At 40.0% G+C, this 19,597-nt stretch overlaps 2 long non-coding RNA genes across 2 annotated transcripts; one reads left to right on the forward strand and one right to left on the reverse strand.

Moving 5' to 3' along the window:
• Window positions 1-2,597: 2,597 nt before the first annotated feature.
• LOC124376335 lies at window positions 2,598-5,168 on the reverse strand. Its single transcript, XR_006923828.1, has 3 exons — window positions 4,149-5,168; window positions 3,192-3,296; window positions 2,598-3,027 (listed from the first exon to the last, which is right to left on the reverse strand). It is a non-coding gene; the product is annotated as an uncharacterized LOC124376335 (long non-coding RNA).
• LOC124376336 lies at window positions 4,379-18,731 on the forward strand. The gene is made up of 3 exons (XR_006923829.1): window positions 4,379-4,452; window positions 17,808-18,090; window positions 18,237-18,731. It is a non-coding gene; the product is annotated as an uncharacterized LOC124376336 (long non-coding RNA).
• Window positions 18,732-19,597: the final 866 nt, after the last annotated feature.

A 19,597-nucleotide genomic window follows, 5' to 3' on the forward strand; every position in this document is an offset into this window, starting at 1 on the left:
TTTCTGTTGAGATGTTTTCTTGAATTTCTTGCTTTACTGTGTAATACTAAATCCACATAAAATTAAGAAAAAATATTTAAAAAGACATGATACACTGTTGTTAGTCATATTGAAAACACTGTGACACATGTATCCACATGTGGAAAATGAATGCTTGTCTCACACTTGCTACCTGCTTGTCTCAACATACCTTTAAGAAGAAATATTTTGTCTTTTCTGAGATGTACAGTGCCTAATTATGTATTTAATCCAGTATGATCTTACACACTAAAGCAGAAAATCTGAACTCTATCATTGGAATTAAAGATTGTGTGAGATGAACTTTATGATTGAACTTTATGAAAGCTCTGCCCTGAAGCCACTAAAATAACAACTTTGGTTGCATATTTGAGATATAATATGAAATTAGCTTTTAAAAACCCTTTTAAAATCTCTGTTCAAAACAAGTAAATAAAGAAAAAACTTTCAGGTGACATGCAGGAATTAAAAGAAATGTTCTTTCATTTCTCTGTAGAGATTAAATGCTTTCGTTTTTAGAGTTATATTTAATTATTCATATTAAACTTCAGGAATGAAGCTCTGATTAACACCCAACAGCAGAATATTATTCCTCCTAACTCCATGGCGAGTCAGGGGGACAGTGGTGAGGAAAGCTTGACCGGAAGAAAGAGGAGGAATTTCATATTCAGTATAGAATTTATTCATCTTCAAATTGCATTTACAGTGAATGGTAATATTTTAATAAGCATAAACATTTCTAAAAAAAAAAAAAATAATAATTAATAAAAAAAAATTTGTTTACTGGGTGAGCATAGTCAAATTAGCCATTAGCAGCTTGAGATACTAAATGAGCAAACTTTTATGGAGAACTGTCTAGCTGAATGGTATGCTCTTTTTGAACAACTATTTCCCTATTTGCTATTAGAAAATTCTCCACTCTTCTGTAATGTTCCACTAGATGTTGTGGAGATTTGTGCTCATTCAGCCACAAGGGTGTTAGTAAGAAAGTCAGGGGTTCAAATCATGGTAATCACAGCTGCCACTCTTAAGGCCCTTGAACAAGGCCCTTAACCCTCTGTGCTCCAGGGGCACTGTTTGATTATGTAAGTTTGTCTTTTCTGTGTCATACATAATTCACATAAAATTAAAATAATCCCTGATGACGTGTTGAATGTTATTAGTCACACTGAAATCATTGCTGCATCACATTTTGCTTTCTGTTTACATTACACATTTTAGAAGTACAAGGTGTGGTCACAAATGTTCATTCCACCCAAACAGGATCCACGCCTGACATTCTATTAAAAGTAAAGATCAGTCAGTATAAAGACGTGTGTCTCCTGATTGTTGCGACATAACCCTGCACTCACACAGGTTTTTTTGTGAATAACACAGATTCACAGCCTTCCTTCCACAGTACTGAACAGGCTAAAAAGTAGTTGAGCAAAAAGTACAAATATTATAAAAGACTATAAAAAATCATAAGTTTTATATTTGAACCAGGCATGTTTTTTTGCATGTATGTTTCTCTTATGACACTAAAGTTTCCTCATCAGAACTGCTGTGACTCATTTCACACTCATCTCTGAAGATCATCATTAAATTAAGCAAATTGTATTACATGCAGACATTTTGGAGAACAAATATTCTACATGTTCCAAATGTTCTTCACAATGTTCTAAAACAACATTGTTGAAAACAACAATAATAAAGTCTTATTGCCCTGTCTCTTTCTCTGAGGGTGTTTTCACACCTAGTTCGTTTGAGCCCTCCAAACGCTCTCGGAGCGGTTCAGTGTGTATATGTGAACAAACCAAGTGATCTCAGACCCCTTAAAAGGACCCAGAAGCGAACCGTACTCAGACCACCTCCGGAGGTGGTCTGAGTACGGTTCGTTTGTGGGTCCGTTTGTGGTTCGATTTGTTTGTGACATGTGAAAGCAATGTGGTCCCGGTCCGCTTTGCATTTCGTTTCGCCAAATGTCCCTGGAGGCTTGCCATACCTGCAGCCGTGTTCCGTCCCTGCTGAAACACAAAACGACAGGTCGCGGAGTCGTGTGGTCTTATGAAGAGAGCTGTGCACTTATTAATATTTGTAAAGAGGATGGCATTAAACGCCAACTATTCACAATACATAAAAACATAAAAGTATTTCTTCTGTTTTCTCAAAAACTGAAGGAAAGGGGCTACAACAGAACAGCACCACAATGTCACGTACAAGTGAAAAAACTACGACAGAAGTACATAAACACACGTGATAAAATTTCACACAATTCTGGGTTCTGAGTTCTTATGAGGTTGAGGTGTGAACACGAAAGGGTCTGAGATCACTTCAATACTGAAAAGGACCAAAAAGAGAACTGGGTTCTCTTTTGAGTCTTTTTTATTGTGAACACGAAAGGGACTGAGTTCACATTTGCTTAGATCACTTTCTGGTTCACTTTAAGTGAACTGGGTTTGGTTCTTTTAAAACAAACTATATGTGAAAAGACCCTGAATGTCCTGCCTCTCTCACGTTTTCACACAGTGTGTATCAGGAAAGAAGATTTATTAGTGATACTATTTAAAAAAGGAAGCAGGAAACAATGCTACAATGACTGACTTTAAAGAGAGAAATTTATTGAAACTGTAGAAGAATGCAGACATGAAATTTTTTTTTCCATCGAATCATGAGGCCAAAGTACCAAAACTCATTCATACCCCAGAATAAAATATATTTCTTACTTTATCTGACTTTAGAAGCATTCATTAAATGAATGAATGAATTCATCATAAATTCTGATTAATCCCCACATTTCATTAACCTCAAACTCCCACATTTAATAATAGGAATAAATATAATCATAAATACAGATATATGGTTTGAATAATGATTATAAAGATACTTCATGATTCAGAAGTCAGAAATTCATTAACAGAAAAAATAAAAGCAGTAAATCGTTGCTCTTAATGCTTGCTTTTAGAGAACGGTTCCAATGCTCAGGAAATCCAGGAAAGGAACGTTTTTATTCCTTTTGGGGCTAAAAGTCTATAAAGTAAAAATAAAACCCTGTGTGTTAGACAGCAGAAAAATATAAATGAAGGTCAGTGATCTGACAATGTTCTGTAGATAAAAACTGCAACACGGTGGTCACTGACGTTAGAGCTCTACAACTAAATTGCTAAAAACCTGGTGCCTTTTTCTTTTTTTACCTCTGTTTTTAGTTGTGCCAGATTAAACGGACCAATGAAGATGGAGGTATTATTATGGTTGTCCACAGATCTGACTGCATGTTGGGAATTTCCAGCGGATCAATCCTGTACAAAACACACACACCAAAAAAAGATTTTATTTATTTATTTATTTATTTATTTATTTATTTATTTATTTATTTATTTATTTATGTTCACAAATAGTTTTGTTTATTTTACACTGTAATGAGCTAATCATTTCATTGACTGGCTTTAAGCTAACTTGTTATTTTGTTCCTGCATCAGGCAATGTTTAATGTCTCCTGCTTTTTGGGATCACTATCATTTAAAATCAAGTGCTTCCAGTCAGCTTTGCCAACCATATATACTTTGTACTTAGTATTAGCACCCCTCTCAATATCCTATTAAAAAAGTATGGAAAATGTGGAAAGTATGAATGTGTGTGTGTGTGTGTGTGTGCGCGTGTGAGGTTTGAGTGGTGCTGATCTCATTAGATCCTCTCACTGAAGGCTTATGTTACATGCAAGTTGCCTATTCATCATCCTCTAGTTCAGAAATGTATTAACTCACCACTGCACAATCGTTATTTTCTAGCAGGCAAAGGTGAACGCTGCAGTGAAGGAAAACTCTGGACTGCTCTACACCAAAAGATAACATCTCGAAGGAGAATTGTGCAATTGTGGATAAACCATTCTGAAAAACATTCAGTGTGTGTCAGGAATCCCCCCTGCCACGCCCCCTTCGGCGGCTGTCAACCTCGGTGCTTCGGAGAATGCCCTGCTCCTTCTCGCGTGCGCGCCCCGCCCACAAGGAGCTTCTCTCCTTCGCACTAACAATACACACCTGACTTTCATCTACACACTAATCTCACCGCCTATAAGAACACTCACTGCACACACACTCGCGCACGTTTTACTGTGTGCTTACGTATGCCTTCCCGCTCCACACACCGTTTACCTCGGACACTCGCTCTCTCACTGCGCGTGGACTGTGCCGCTTTCCATGCGCTTTGGATTTAACTTTCCCGACTCGCGTTCCGACTCGGACTTTGCGGACCGCATCGCTTCCTTTTTTTCCCGGATTCCTCCGTTAGGGTCATTCCTGCCCACTCCGGACCTAGTGGGCTGCGTCTCTTTCCACACGCACCTGGGATTATACCTTCCTCTTTTCCCGGACTCGGTTATTTGGGGTTTTCCGCAGACTTTGAACTGTTGTGGGCCGCGCTGTGAGCGCATCACTGGATTTACCCCTTTTGCAGCAGGTATTTGTGTTGGCTCCGCCTTGTTTGTGTTTGAGTTTGGCTTCCGCCTCCGTTACCGCATGACAGTGTGGCATCATTTGGATTAGGATACCTGAAAATTTCATTCACAAACATTATATAAATATAAAATATATAATGAAACCTTAGATGAACAAGACATGATATGCACGTCATTATTTATTACAAAATCGGGCCAAAATAAAAAAAAAAAGTGTGAATTTCAGCATTGACATTAGAGAAGTAAAAGCTGCTGCTCTAGAAAATTTTAAAAGGCATTTTCAAACAATATGGTACATCATTCTAAGGGAGGTTATTCACAATTGGAAAAATTTCAAGACAGTTGCTAATCTTCCCAGGAATGAATATCCCAGGAAATTCAACCCAAGGTCAAACTGCAAAATGTTAAGGGAGAAATTGTAAAAATTCCATCTTAAAAGCTACAGGTTTCAGTTAGCTAAAAGCTAATGATGTTTTGCCATAATGCACAATGCCACCTATGAAATAAAGCGCAAACAGCATATTTTCACAAAAACCTCATAACAACTGTGAAGCACAGTGGTGAAAGGGTGATGATTTCGGCTTGTTTTACCTCAACTGGACCTGGGCACCTTGCAGTCAAGTCAAGAGGATTTTATTGTCATTTCTACTATACACAGTGGTACACAGTACGCAGTAAAAACGAGACAACATTCCTCCAGAACCCTGGTGCTATACTAAACAACATAAAGCTACATAGAGTGCTTCGAGTGCAAACAGTGCAGACGAAAAACAGTACAGACAGACAAAACAAAACACATAACCCAAGATAGTGCCGACCAGTAAACCTACTGTATACCCTGATTATACAGTACTGTGCGAGGAGAACTATAAAAACTATAACGAAGTAAATATAAACAAAACATAATGCAGTGCCAAAACCAGCAGTAGCAGCAGTCAAGGGGTGCAAAAAACAGCAGGTAAACAGTGCAATACAGTCAAGTATAAATAATAATAAATAAATGATGATGGAATGGATTGAGATGAGTGATGAGTGTGTTCAGTTCAGGTTGTACAGTTCGGTAACACATTTGAGTGAGTGCTACAGACTGCTACATTGACACGACTGCTACACTGACTCAGGACTACATTTCGCTTCTGATCACCATCACTGTACCTCGCAACATTGTATATCTGCTATAAATGAACATTCGTTGCAACCCAGATGATGATGGGTTCCCTCTTGAGTCTGGTTCCTCTCAAGGTTTCTTCCTTATGCCATCTCGGGGAGTTTTGCCTTGCCACAGTCGGCACTGGCTTGTTCATCAGGGACAAACTTACTACTATAAAGAACATATTCACTTTTAATCACCACATTATCTGTGTAAAGCTGCTTTGAGACAATGTTATTGTTAAAAGCGCTATACAAATAAATATGAATTGAAATGATTGTGTGTGTGTGTGTGTGTGTGTGTGTGTGAGAAAGAGTTCTGTTCCATTTCAGTTCTGTGTGTATTGAGTATCCTGATGGCTTGCGGGAAATAGCTTGAGCTTTCCTCAGCCTTCTCAGGAAGTAGAGACGCTGCTGGACTTTCTTGGCGATGGAGCTGGTTTTGAGTGACCAGGTGAGATTATCTGCCAGATGAACACCAAGGAATTTGGTGCTCTTGACTATCTCCACTGAGGATCCATCAATGAACAGTGGAGAATGGCCACTCTGTGCTCTCCTGAAACAGGTTGTTTGTTTCACACCAGGCTGTTAACTGTTGCACCTCCTCTCTGTATGCTGACTCGTTATTCTTGCTGATTAGACCCACCACAGTCATGTCATCAGCAAACTTGACGTTATGGTTCAAGCTGTGTATTGCTACACAGTTGTGAGTCAGCAGAGTGAACAGCAGTGGGCTGAGCAAACAGCCCTGAGGGGCCCCAGTGCTCAGTGTGGTTGTGCCTCTTGACAAGCCTCTCGAAGAACTTCATCACGGGTGTAAGCGCGATGGGACAATTCTCATTTATGCAGGAGAGAGTACACTTCTTCGGCAAGGGAACAGTGGTTGTTGTCTTGAGGCATGTAGGAACAACGTTGCTAGTCAGGGAAATGTTGAAGATGTCTGTAAAGACATCCGCTAGCTGTTCTGCACATTCCCTGAGCACTCTGCCAGGAATGTTGTCTGGTCCAGCAGACTTCCGGGGGTTAACTATGCATATAGTGGTTAGACAGAGCACCTGGTCACTGGGAGGAGGGGTGGTCTTCCTCACCTTCACGTTGTTCTGTACCTCAAATCGGGCATAAAAGTCGTTCAGCGCATCGGAGAGGGAGGTGTCATGGTCAGAAGAAGGTGATGTCTTGTAGTTTGTGATGGGTGTCTCCAATGTCCTGGAAGTGGTCATGGATTTCTTTGCATGTGTGCGCTTTGCCTCTCTGATGTCATGGGACAGTTTGGAGACCCTTGCCGTTCTTAAGGCTGTCTTGTCCCCTATTCTGAAGGCAGAGTCTTTTTGTTTCAGCAGCGCACACACTGTTGCAGTCATCCACGGCTTCTGGTTGGGGCGTGTAGTGATGGTCTTGGAGATGGTCACGGCATCAACGCCGATGTAACTGATGTAGCTGGTTACTGTTGACTTGTGTTCCTCCAAGTTGATGGAATCGCCGTTGGTTGCAGCCTTCCTAAACATGTCCCAGTCAGTGCACTCAAAACAGTCTTGAAGAGAGTTTTCATCTGTTTCAGAACCGTTTTAGATCGTTTGACGAGCAGTTTGTATGCTGGAATTACCATAACAGAGATGTGATGTGAGTAGCCGAGATGGGGACGGGGCTCGGCATGATGCGCGCCGGGGATTTTTGTGTAAACAAGATCCAGTGTGTTTGCTCCTCTTGTTGCAAAGTCCACATGCTGATGTAGTTTAGGGAGCACAGTCCTGAGATTCGCATGGTTGAAATCTCCGGCGATAATAAACAAACTGTTGGGGTGAGCATTCTGCAGGTCGCTATTAGCGCTGTAGAGTTCACACAGTGCCTCCTTAGCCTTAGCGCTGGGAGAAATGTACATTATGACAATGGAAACAGTGGTGAATTCCCATGGTAAATAAAATGGTCTGCATCTAACAGTCACAAACTCCACTAGCGATGAGCAATCGCGTGAGACAAGCATAGAGTACTTGCACCATTCCGTGTTGATATAAACACATAGGCCACCACCGCGAGCTCTGTCTGGTCATTATTATGTGGATGAATACCAGAGGATAAGTTAACAGTGATGCTGAGTAGCTTAACCTCTTAGGCTTCGTGGTTGCGTGAGCGCAACTAATAGCCAATTGTTTTCAGGTGTTAATGTTTAGCAATAGATTAAATAAATAGGGAGAAGAGTAACCAGGACTAACTATACATCATTTTAAAGCTCTAAGTCTCAAGCAGCGATTTCAGATCACTGTTTTTCAATGGAAAACGTATAATGAACGTATTTGCTGAATGTGTGAGCAGTACACAACAACATGCATAAAAAAACGCACTACTTACATAATTATTGTAATAACGAGTCACAAACACATCCACTGCTGCTAATCCCGGAAAGATAAGGGTCCAGTGAACAACATGCCGTAAAGCATTTCTGCTCCAAATAAACAATAGTGTTGTAATTTAGATGTTTATTCCTTTGTTTACATCACAGAACTTCGGCTGGTGTTTGTGTTTATATATTTCTGAATAACCTTCACATAAAAAACGACATCTTGGTGACAAAAAACAAATATGGCTGGTAGAATATAGTGTTACAAAACGGTTGAGACCACAAAAAAGTAAAAAAAAATGATAATAAAAAAGTAAAAGAGTATAAATCTTGGGTGGAGTCTCCTCTCTCTCTCTCTCTGCAGGTGTCGCCATGTTTTTTTATGCGCCGCCTCTCATTTCAAACCTTTTATTTCCAGCCAGTAGCATTATGGAAACAAAATGACTGATGGACAATGTAGCCAATAAGTGCAGGATTCTAACGATATATGGGAGGATTTTATTCTCCACGTGTGTGAGGCTTGGTTTTATTACTTTTTACTGGCTGCAGCAGCGAAGAAGCAGTGACGAACCAGGAAGTGATGCAGCTCTCAGGCAACATAAACAGCTGTTTATAGCTCATGCTAACTGGACTTTGTTTACAAAAAAATAGAAAACAATGAAAAAAAAATGGACAATCAAAAAAGTTGTTTTATCTGAAATTTGCACAAAAAGCAGCGATGTGGAAAATATTTTTGGGGGCAGAGTAACAACAGAGACATGGAGAGCTACATCTGTAAGTTACAATAAATCTTCCCTTATAGCTTTATACGATTTTATTGGTTTAATTGTCTGTTTTTATAAGAGAAATTCTTGAAAAGTACGTTTGTGTGTTTGTGTGTGTGTGTATTGTTGAGATTGTTATGGCCAGACATCAATATGAATGGCCATGACTGTAAAACAATAGCTTGTCTGGCTACCTGGCCATCAATATGAATGCCAAATCAATATCAATAGCCCCAAACATGTAGAACAAAAGCCTTTAATGGTCAGCCATTCATTAATATGCAGACTGTATGAATAGAGTATGAATGAACACCTGAGTTTAGCAGGTGTCTCTCAAACAGGGGGAGGAAGAAAAAGCTCAGACACAGTCTTATATAAATGTTTGTAGGAATCTCATTTTTTTTATGATATCTTCATTTAAAATATTAACTCAGGAGACATGTGGCCAGTACTTTTCTGGATTGCTATAGGACAAATTTCATGTATTTATATATGAAGGAAAAAAAAATATTTAAGGAATCTTTTTTCTACAGTACTTAATCATCTATAACTTATTTTTTTAAACAATATTAACAGTGAATAATGGACAGTAAAGCTAAAAGTGTTTTCTTTTTAGAGATATTTAAATTGTGTATGAAGCTGTTAGTGTTGAGATGGTTTTCACACTATTTCACACACATCCCTTTGTCTTTTCAGTGTCTATAGAATATTTACGATGTTAGTCTGTAAGGTAAACAGGGAGTTTTATCTGGGCTCACACATCTCCGGCTAGTATATCCTCTTGTCTAAACAGGAAACAAGTTTAGGACAGCCTTTTCTCTATATGTGTATATATACGTTCTGCTACCTGCAATAAACAGAAGAAGAAGAACATGCATTCTGTGTGCTGTGTATTTCTTCTTCCCTGATATCAGAAAGGCACCACGGGCATAGCAGGTCATATGGAAAACCTCTACAAGAATTAAGTTTCGTTTGGGCATGATAAAAATCTAACAGAAGCCCACTTTTATCAGGAACTGTTAACATTTAAAGTTAGGTAGGGCATTTCAGCTGTGAGTCCCAAAATCTGTGTCGAAGGCTAACAGGTTAAAGAATGCTTTCCAAACCTGGGAAGTGAACTGAGGACCTCGGTCTGACAATATTTCTTCCGGGAGGTCATAATTACGAAACGTGTTGGAAAAGTGACTCAGCTGTTTTTTAGAGTTGAAAACAGACCTCGAAGTGGAACCAATCTGCAGGCTTTGGATCTACGGCTACCAGGATGCAGGTGTTACCATCAGAGTTTACAGATCAGTGACGCAATCAGTTCCTAGATGGGACCAAGGTTGTTGTGGGACCGGTAGGGGAACCAGGTTTCCCACTGGTAAGTGGCGAGGTTTCTTTGAAATGGCACAGACAGAGCAGCGTAGGATGTGTACCTAGTAATGTCTCCGATCATACCGGGCCACCAGTAGCGAGATCAGAGTATAAGGAGAGTCTGTCTCCTCCTCTTGCCACAGTCGCCACTGGCTTGCTTATCAAGAACAAACTTAACTTATAAAGAACATCTTATTAATTTCTATCACCACATTATCTGTGTAAAGCTGCTTTGACACAATGTTCATTGTTAAAAGCACTATACAAATAACAATTTATTTATTTGAATTAAACTGTACCATCACAATGGAGGAATTTTGGTTCACTCATCTATGCAGAATTGTTGTAATTCAGCCACATTGGAGGGTTTTCCAGCATGAACCGCGTTTTTAAGGTCATGCCATAGCATCTCAATAGGATTCAGGTCAGACTTTGACTAGGCCACTCCAAAGTCTTCACTTTGTTTTTCTTCTGTCATTCAGAGGTGGACTTGCTGGTGTGTTTTGGATCATTGTCCTGCTGCAGAACCCAAGTTCAGTTCAGCTTAAGGTCACAAACAGATGACCGGATATTCTCCTTCAGGATTTTTTGGCATACAGCAAAATTCATTTTTCTATTTAATCACAGCAAGTCTTCCAGGTCCTGAAGCAGCAAAACAGCTCCAGACCATCACACTAACACCACCATATTTTACTGTTGGTATAATGTTCTTTTTCTAAAATGCGGTGTTACATTCACACCAGATGTAATGGAACCTCCAAAAAACTTCCAAAAAGTCCTTTTGTCTCGTCAGTCCACAGAGTATTTTCCCAAAAGTCTTGGGGATATCAAGATGTTTTCTGGCAAAACTGAGACGAGCCTTTATGCTCAGCAACGGTTTTCGTCTTGGAACTTTGCCATGCAAACCATTTTTGCCCAGTCTCTTTCTTATGGTGGAGTCATGAACACAGACCATAACTGAGGCAAGTAAGGCCTGCATGGCCTTTGGATGTTGTTGTGGGGTCTTTTGTGACCCCTTGGATAAGTTGTTGCTGTGCTCTTGGGGTAATTTTGGTCGGCCGGCCACTCCTGGTCAGGTTCTCCACTGTTCCATGTTTTTGCCATTTGTAAATAATGGCTCTCACTGTGGTTTGCTGGAGTTCCAAAGCTTTATTAAATGGCTTTTTAACCTTTTCCAGACTGATTAATCTCAATTTCTTTCTTTCTCATGTGTTTCTGAATTTCTTTGGATCTTGGCATAATGTCTAGCTTTTGGGGATCTTTTGGTCTACTTTAATTCAATTCAATTCATTTTTATTTGTATAGCGCTTTTAACAATGAACATTTGTCCAAAAGCAGCTTTACACAGATAATGTGGTGATTAAAAGTAAATATGTTCTTTGTAAGTAAGTTTGTCCCTGATGAGCAACTGTGGCAAGAAAAAACTCGAGATGGCATAAGGAAGAAACCTTTAGAGGAACCAGACTCAAGAGGGAACCCATTCTCATCTGGGTTGCACCGAATGTCCATTTGAAGTGGATATACAATGTTGCGGGGTACAGTGATGGTGATCAGAAGCAAACTGTAGTTCTGAGTCAGTGTAGGAGACTGTTGACATTAACTACAGTCCAATCCATCCTCAAAGCGCCCGTTCTTACTCCGTAATTTCATGGAACCACCCAAGGCGTTGATGAGAAACCGTCCCAAGCTGCACAGAGTGGCCTCCAGTCGAAGAGAACACTATCCAGAGGCAGGCCTGGACGAAGTGGGAAGATACACGGAGGGGAGAGGGGCAGGAACAATGGTCACTGGAGCCTCAGGAGCAAGTTTAACTCGACCGAGAGAGAGAGAGAGAGAGAGAGAAAAGGGTGACAGGAAGAGAAGGATATGGATTATTAAGTGTCCTTATTGTTGTATGCATAACTAAAAGGGAGAACCAGAAGGTAATACAGACATGAGGGATCCCTGGGATAAGAGACGACCCACCACACCACCGTCAACAAGCCTGAGTGAACGTGTGAATGTGAGGGGACGACAGCATACAAATATCCCAGTTCACCAAACACTCAATATCCATGTTCCCTTCAAATCTGAGCCTTTACCTAAGAAAAAAATCTACTGATTAAAGGCTTGACTGAATTGACTGAATGTTTTCAACCTCAACTTGAACACTGAGACTGTGTCCGAGTCCCGAACACTGATTGGAAGGCTGTTCCATAACTGTGGGGCTTTATAAGAGAAAGATCTGCCCCCTGCTGTAGTCTTCATTATTTGAGGAACCAACAGATAGCCAGCACCTTTTGATCTAAGTAGGCGTGGAGGATCATACTTTTACAGAAGTTCACTCAGATACTGCGGTGCGAGACCGTTAAGTGCTTTATACGTCAGTAGTAGTATTTTATAATCAATGCAAGATTTAATTGGGAGCCAGTGTAGACTGATTAAAACAGGAGTGATGTGGTCGTATTTCCTAGATCTAGTGAGGACTCTTGCTGCTGCATTCTGAACTAACTGAAGCTTATTTATGCACTTATTTGCACACCCAAACAGTAAAGCGTTACAGTAGTCTAATCTAGAAGTAACAAAAGCATGAACTAATTTTTCTGCATCCTGTAACGACATCATATTTCTAATTTTAGCAATATTTCTAAGGTGAAAGAAGGCGATCTTGGTGATATTATTCACGTGAGCCTCAAAGGAAAGACTTGGGTCAATAATAACACCAAGGTCTTTGACAGCCGTACATGATGAAACAGAAACACCATCCAGAGATGCTACGTAATCGGAAAGTTTACTTCTAGCTGCATGTGGTCCTAGTAAAAGTACTTCCGTCTTATCTGAGTTGAGCAGAAGAAAGTTATCAAGCATCCACTGTCTAATGTCCTTTACACACTTCTCAACATTGTTAAGCTGATCTCTCTCATCTGGCTTTGCTGAAATATACAGCTGTGTGTCATCAGCAATGGTAGCAAATCCCATGTTTATGAATAATTTCACCAAGAGGCAGCATATATAAAGAGAAAAGCAGAGGGCCTAAGACAGATCCTGAGGAACACCAAACTTTACCTCAGAGTGTGGAGAACTCACCATTTACATCAACAAACTGATAGCGATCAGTCAAATAAGACCTGAGCCAAGAGAGAGCTGTTCCCTTTATTCCAACAACGTTCCCAAGTCTAGCAAGCAGTATAGTGTGATCAGTGGTCTTAAAAGCTGCACTAAGGTCGAGCAAAACAAGTAAGGAGACAAAACCCTGATCAGAGGCCAATAACAGGTCATTTACCACCTTAACTAGCGCCGTCTCTGTGCTATGATGTGGCTGAAAACTGATAAATTTTAAAAATGTTATTCATAAGTAGGTGTGAGCATAACTGCTGTGCTACAACCTTTTCTAACATTTTGGATATAAAGGGGAGATTTGATATTGGTCTGTAGTTGGACAGCTGACATGGGTCACGGTCAGGTTTCTTAATAAGGGGGTGGAAAACTGCCAGTTTGAAGGATTTCGGTACATAACCAGTGCTAATGGAAGAGTTTATTACTTTTAAAACAGGTTCAATTACTTTTGGAGTTATCTGTTTAAAGAAACTTGTAGGCAAGGGATCGAGAATGCAGGTTGATGATTTTGATGAGGAGATTAAAGAAATTAAGTCACTCTCATGAATAGGAGTGAAGCTTTGTAATTGATTGTCTGCTATAATTACACTGCTGTCTACAGGGTTACTTGTAAAATCATTTGGATTTATATTAACCCTCTGGAGTCTGAATTGACGCTGGCGCCCAAACGTGCTTTTTTTTTTTAGATGCCAGCAAAAAGAGCTTAAACTGCTCGGTCATATTTGATCAAAAATGTCAAAGTAATACATAATTTAAATCTGTAAAGGGTCTACTTTCATTTGTGTATGCTCACTATATAAAGAAAACGTATTTTTTTAAATGAATAAAATAGTCAGGCTGCGCCATCTGTCGCCTTTGTCTGTGTGATCTTCGTTTAGAAACATGTCATCAAAAAGCGCTGAAACTCGCCCAATAGCTGACACACGGAAATAAAAAATATATCTTTAGACAGCTTGTAGTTTTAGAATAAGTCGGTGAAATAAAATACATATGTTTCCAATGAATATAAATCATGTGAAACCAAGTAGAGGCACAGATTTTCCACCTCAGGTCATTATCTGATAATGAGCTGCGAGCGGACACGCCCCTCCGCTATTCACAGGTAAAACAGTTCACACGTTGTCTCACACACACACACACACACACACACACACACACACACACATGCCCGCCCCCCGGACAGTGGCATAAAACAATGCCAGAGAATTTACCTTTTCATCCGAAGAAGATTGCGATTCCGACGAGGAGCGTTTGTATTTTGAAGAGCGAGGACTTTCCAGCAAGTTATTATAGTGAGGAAAATAAGTATTTGAACACCCTGCTATTTTGCAAGTTCTCCCACTTAGAAATCATGGAGGGGTCTGAAATTGTCATCGTAGGTGCATGTCCACTGTGAGAGACATAATATAAAAAAAAAAATCCAGAAATCACAATATATGATTTTTAAACTATTTATTTGTATGATACAGCTGCAAATAAGTATTTGAACACCTGAGAAAGTCAATGTTAATATTTGGTACAGTAGCCTTTGTTCACCAGGTTTGCACACACTGCAGGAGGGATTTTGGCCCACTCCTCCACATAGATCTTCTCTAGATCAGTCAGGTTTCTGGCCTGTCGCTAAGAAACACGGAGTTTGAGCTCCCTCCAAAGATTCTCTATTGGGTTTAGGTCTGAAGACTGGCTAGGCCACGCCAGAACCTTGATATGCTTCTTACAGAGCCACTCCTTGGTTATCCTGGCTGTGTGCTTCGGGTCATTGTCATGTTGGAAGACCCAGCCTCGACCCATCTTCAATGCTCTAACTGAGGGAAGGAGGTTGTTCCCCAAAATCTCGCAATACATGGCCCAGGTCATCCTCTCCTTAATACAGTGCAGTCGCCTGTCCCATGTGCAAAAACACCCCAAAGCATGATGCTACCACCCCCATGCTTCACAGTAGGGATGGTGTTCTTGGGATGGTACTCATCATTCTTCTTCCTCCAAACACGTTTAGTGGAAATATGACCCAAAAGTTATATTTTGGTCTTATCTGACCACATGACTTTCTCCCATGACTCCTCTGGATCATCCAAATGATCATTGGCAAACTTAAGACATGCCTGGACATGTGCTGGTTTAAGCAGGGGAACCTTCCGTGCCATGCATGATTTCAAACAATGACGTCTTAGTGTATTACCAACAGTAACCTTGGAAACGGTGGTCCCAGCTCTTTTCAGGTCATTGACCAGCTCCTCCCGTGTAGTTCTGGGCTGATTTCTCACCTTCCTTAGGATCATTGAGACCCCACGAGGTGAGATCTTGCATGGAGCCCCAGTCCGAGGGAGATTGACAGTCATGTTTAGCTTCTTCCATTTTCTAATGATTGCTCCAACAGTGGACCTTTTTTCATTAAGCTGCTTGGCAATTTCCCCGTAGCCCCTTTCCAGCCTTGTGCAGGTGTACAATTTTGTCTCTAGTGTCTTTGGACAGCTCTTTGGTCTTGGCCATGTTAGTAGTTGGATTCTTACTGATTGTATGGGGTGGACAGGTGTCTTTATGCAGCTAACGACCTCAAACAGGTGTATCTAATTTAGGATAATAAATGTAGTGGAGGTGGAGATTTTAAAGGCAGACTAACAGGTCTTTGAGGGTCAGAATTCTAGCTGATAGACAGATGTTCAAATACTTATTTGCAGCTGTATCATACAAATAAATATAAGCAGCTTCATAAATATAAGCAGCTTCATTCTAGAGTCAGTATCGGAGATGTTTATACAAAAAATTACCAAGTCAGTGAAACAATATGGAAAGAAGAAAAGGACAGAATGCAGAAAGAGATCGCATTTCTGAAAACTTACAACAGTATGCTCAAATCATCTGTTAAATCCTTGTTTAATGATTTGGAGGAATCTAATGCTGCCTGTCAGTTTCTGATAAAGAATGGCAGAATTGAGGAAAATCCCAGTTAAAGGTTTGTAGATGTTGCATTGTATAACCGAGTTTACTTTACAGTTAGATTTCCAGTAGCACCAATTCACGTCACTACGACTGTGAGAGCTAATGAAGGAGGGGAGGAGCCAATGGTTTCGACTCTGGTCAGAGGGTTTAGCCCCAATGAACCCTTTGTTTGCCTGACATCTTGTCTGGAGCCTTAACTAAGAAAGTAATGGACAGAACTGCAAATAAGTTTATAGCAAATAAGAATAAGCAAATAAGAGGAAACAGGCACTGCTTGAAGTGCTAGGGCTGATGTCAGTTAACTGGGATAAAATAGCTGACATTCAGCACCCAGCACCCAGTGGCATTTTCTGAGCGATTATTTGATGCCTTTAAAACTTTCAGTGGCAATCCTGAAATTACTCAGAATGATGTCAAATCTGCCTTGATTAAGAAGTGTGATCCCCTCACCCACTCTGCTAAAGCAATGCATGTGACACATTTATCTGAATACAATATTATTACTAAGATGATACAGTTTTACAGTAGTAATTCTAGTTTAAAGACGTCTCATCCTGTATCAGCAGTAGGTGTTGAGAAGCCAGATTGTAAGTTTGATGTAGAATTTCAGTTGTACCAACCTTAATCAGAGACCTAATTGAATCAGTCTGGGAGAGGCAGCAAGCCATCAAGGACTATCTCTAACCAAAAGGTATCTGAGACCATGCATCCTGACCTGCTGGGGGGCCGGTGCCAGCAAAGGTGTGAATACCGGTGATTACCACCTGATGACCTCTGCCCCTAGAGTGGTATCCCCCAGCCTTTTGTTTCCTCACACATGTCCTACATCTAATTTACATTTAAAGGATAACTCCAGTCTATACTTCAAAGGGAAGAACAATATAAATTATCTGGGCAGAGTTTGCTCTGGGTTCATTCTGACTCCGATGAACCCAAAGTGCTTCGTTTATTTTTTACTGCTACGCTGTTATAAACTTCTTCATTACGATCTTCGTTGTCCTCATCATTTTTTCTTACAGTTCTATCAAAATGAGTGAACATGTTCTCAGAATTGTATGTCTGTACAGATTTCTACAAATTGTGAGGACATGTTTGCTAAGAAATATGTCCATAATTGACAAATTGCTCTCAGGTGAGTCTTCACCTTCGTAACAAAGAGAAACATGTGCAACTCTAGACTAACCAATGATCAAACAGTTCTGTGAAATAGCTCAGAGGTGCAACTCATGAAGACTGATTTGGCAGGGTCACATATATATATATATATATATATATATATATATATATACAGTGCACAACACAAGTGTTCCCCTTTCTGATAATGGAAGCTGAAGGAAAAAGAGGAGGATTAAGACTGCGTGGTGGAAGCGTACAGAGACACAGAAGAGCAAGGGGTAAAAGTTGCCAAAGATACACAGAGATTCCAGATGAAATCAGGGCCACACTGGTGGATCACGTTATCAATTATGGCCTTACAATGAAAGAGGCTGGTCCAAGGGTGCAGCCAAATGTTGGAAGAGCAACTGTGTCATCAATAATTCAAACATTTATGTATGTAATGTACTGTATAGTAAAGTAATACTGTAGACTTACTGTTACATATACTGTAACACACCTTAGGTTTTCCATGCATACAGTATTCTTAGTTATTTACTGTATGAATCAAAATCCTATGATCCTTATACTTCTATAATTTACAATATATTTTCTCATGTAGGACTGCAAGACAACCTCGCAGGGGTGGCAGAGGGCCCCTTTTCACACCTCAGCAGGAGGAAGCAATTTGCAACATGGATATATCTAACAATGCCATAAGACTAAGGGAGCTACAAAGTGCTATTGTTGAAGACAACAGTATCTCTGAAAATATACAATCTGTGAGCATTTCAACTATAGACAGGGTCTTGAAAAGACATGTAATCACCATGAAGCAGCTGTACAATGTACCCTTTGAAAGAAATGCTGACAGAGTGAAAGAGCTACAACTCCAGTTTGTACAGGTATGTTGTGTAGCCACTATACTGCAAGAGTAACTTCTACACATTTGATATTGTTGGAACTTCATAGATCTTTACATTTGATGTAGCTGTAAACAATGAAGACAAATACAGTAGTTTATGCACACTGTGTTTTTTCTGGTATATAGCGCATAATGGAAATGGAATCAAGAGAACCACCTCACAACTTCATATACTTGGATGATGCTGGCTTCAACCTGGCCAAAGAGGACCGACATGACGCATAGGAAAACTGGCATATAATTTCACCTTTGCCTTCTGTACATGTATAGTTTTTCCCACTTTGTCTTTTTCAGGTTTTCATTTGTTGGTAAATAGCCTATGTGTAGTTTCCTGTTTTCTGTATGTAAGTGACACAATAATTGATGAACAAACACGCTTTTGCACGATAGACAAAGCATTTTGAGCAGGTGACGCGTGTTTTCCGGTTATCCACTATGTTGTGCAGTTTGTACGTGTTGTTTTGAGAAATGCACTTGGAGATCTGCAAACTTCAATTCTTATCTGAGAAATGACTGAAAGCAGTTGTGAAAAACTGTAATTCTACATATTCATTCGGTTTAATCCATGTTTCTGTCAAACACATTATATTAAACACCTGGTCGGTAATAATTTCGTTTATAGTAAGCGCTTTTGATGTGAGAGCTCTAATATTCAGTAATCCTATTTTTAGATCAGAGGTGCTGCTGTGCGTTCAGTCCTATTTAATCTAATGTTAATCAGGTTACTAAAACAGACTTTCTGAGAATTCTTATATTTTGGTTTTGCTCGGGGGATAGACACAGTCTCAATATGGTGGATCCTGAGTGACAACTCTGTGCAGCTAGCAGTCGGTTTAGCCTCTCTGTCTGCTCCCTGGCCTTGGCTCTAGACAGTCACTTGTTAACTAGTGCTGTTCTGAGACTATGACCTATACTACAAGAAATGAGAGCAGCACCTTCCCGGGTGGGATGTTACTGCATCGGACATTGCCTTTGCTAATTTACACACCTCTATAATATTACTCTTAGTAACCTCTGACTGTCAAAGGTGTATATCATTAGCTCCTGTGTGAAAAACTATCTTAGAGAACCTGTGCAGAGAATTTACGTAATGGAGTACAAATACTTCGTTACTGTACTTAAGTAGATTTTTTTGGTATCAGTGCTTTACTCCACTATTTATTTTTCAGACAACTTTTTACTTTTACACAAATATCTGTACTTTTTACTTATTACATTTTTAAAACCAGCTCGTTACTTTAGTTTTAATCCATTGATTTGTTTTTTTCCATTGATCAAATTTTTCTTTTCACTGCACGCCGATTTCAGCCGAACAACCGATTTCCTGTTACTGCGCGTCTTTTTCAATCCGCTGGTGTATAAAGTCCTGACTCTTACTCACCACTAGTTCACGAAGCTAAGAATGAGCAGGGCAGAAGGCAGTGAGAAGTCTGGGGTTAACGTGGATGAGACAGAGGGAGTCAGTGATGTAAACATGACTGAGAACA

This window comes from Silurus meridionalis, chromosome 22, assembly GCF_014805685.1.
Source record: "Silurus meridionalis isolate SWU-2019-XX chromosome 22, ASM1480568v1, whole genome shotgun sequence".
In the NCBI taxonomy this organism is placed as follows: Eukaryota; Metazoa; Chordata; class Actinopteri; order Siluriformes; family Siluridae; genus Silurus; species Silurus meridionalis.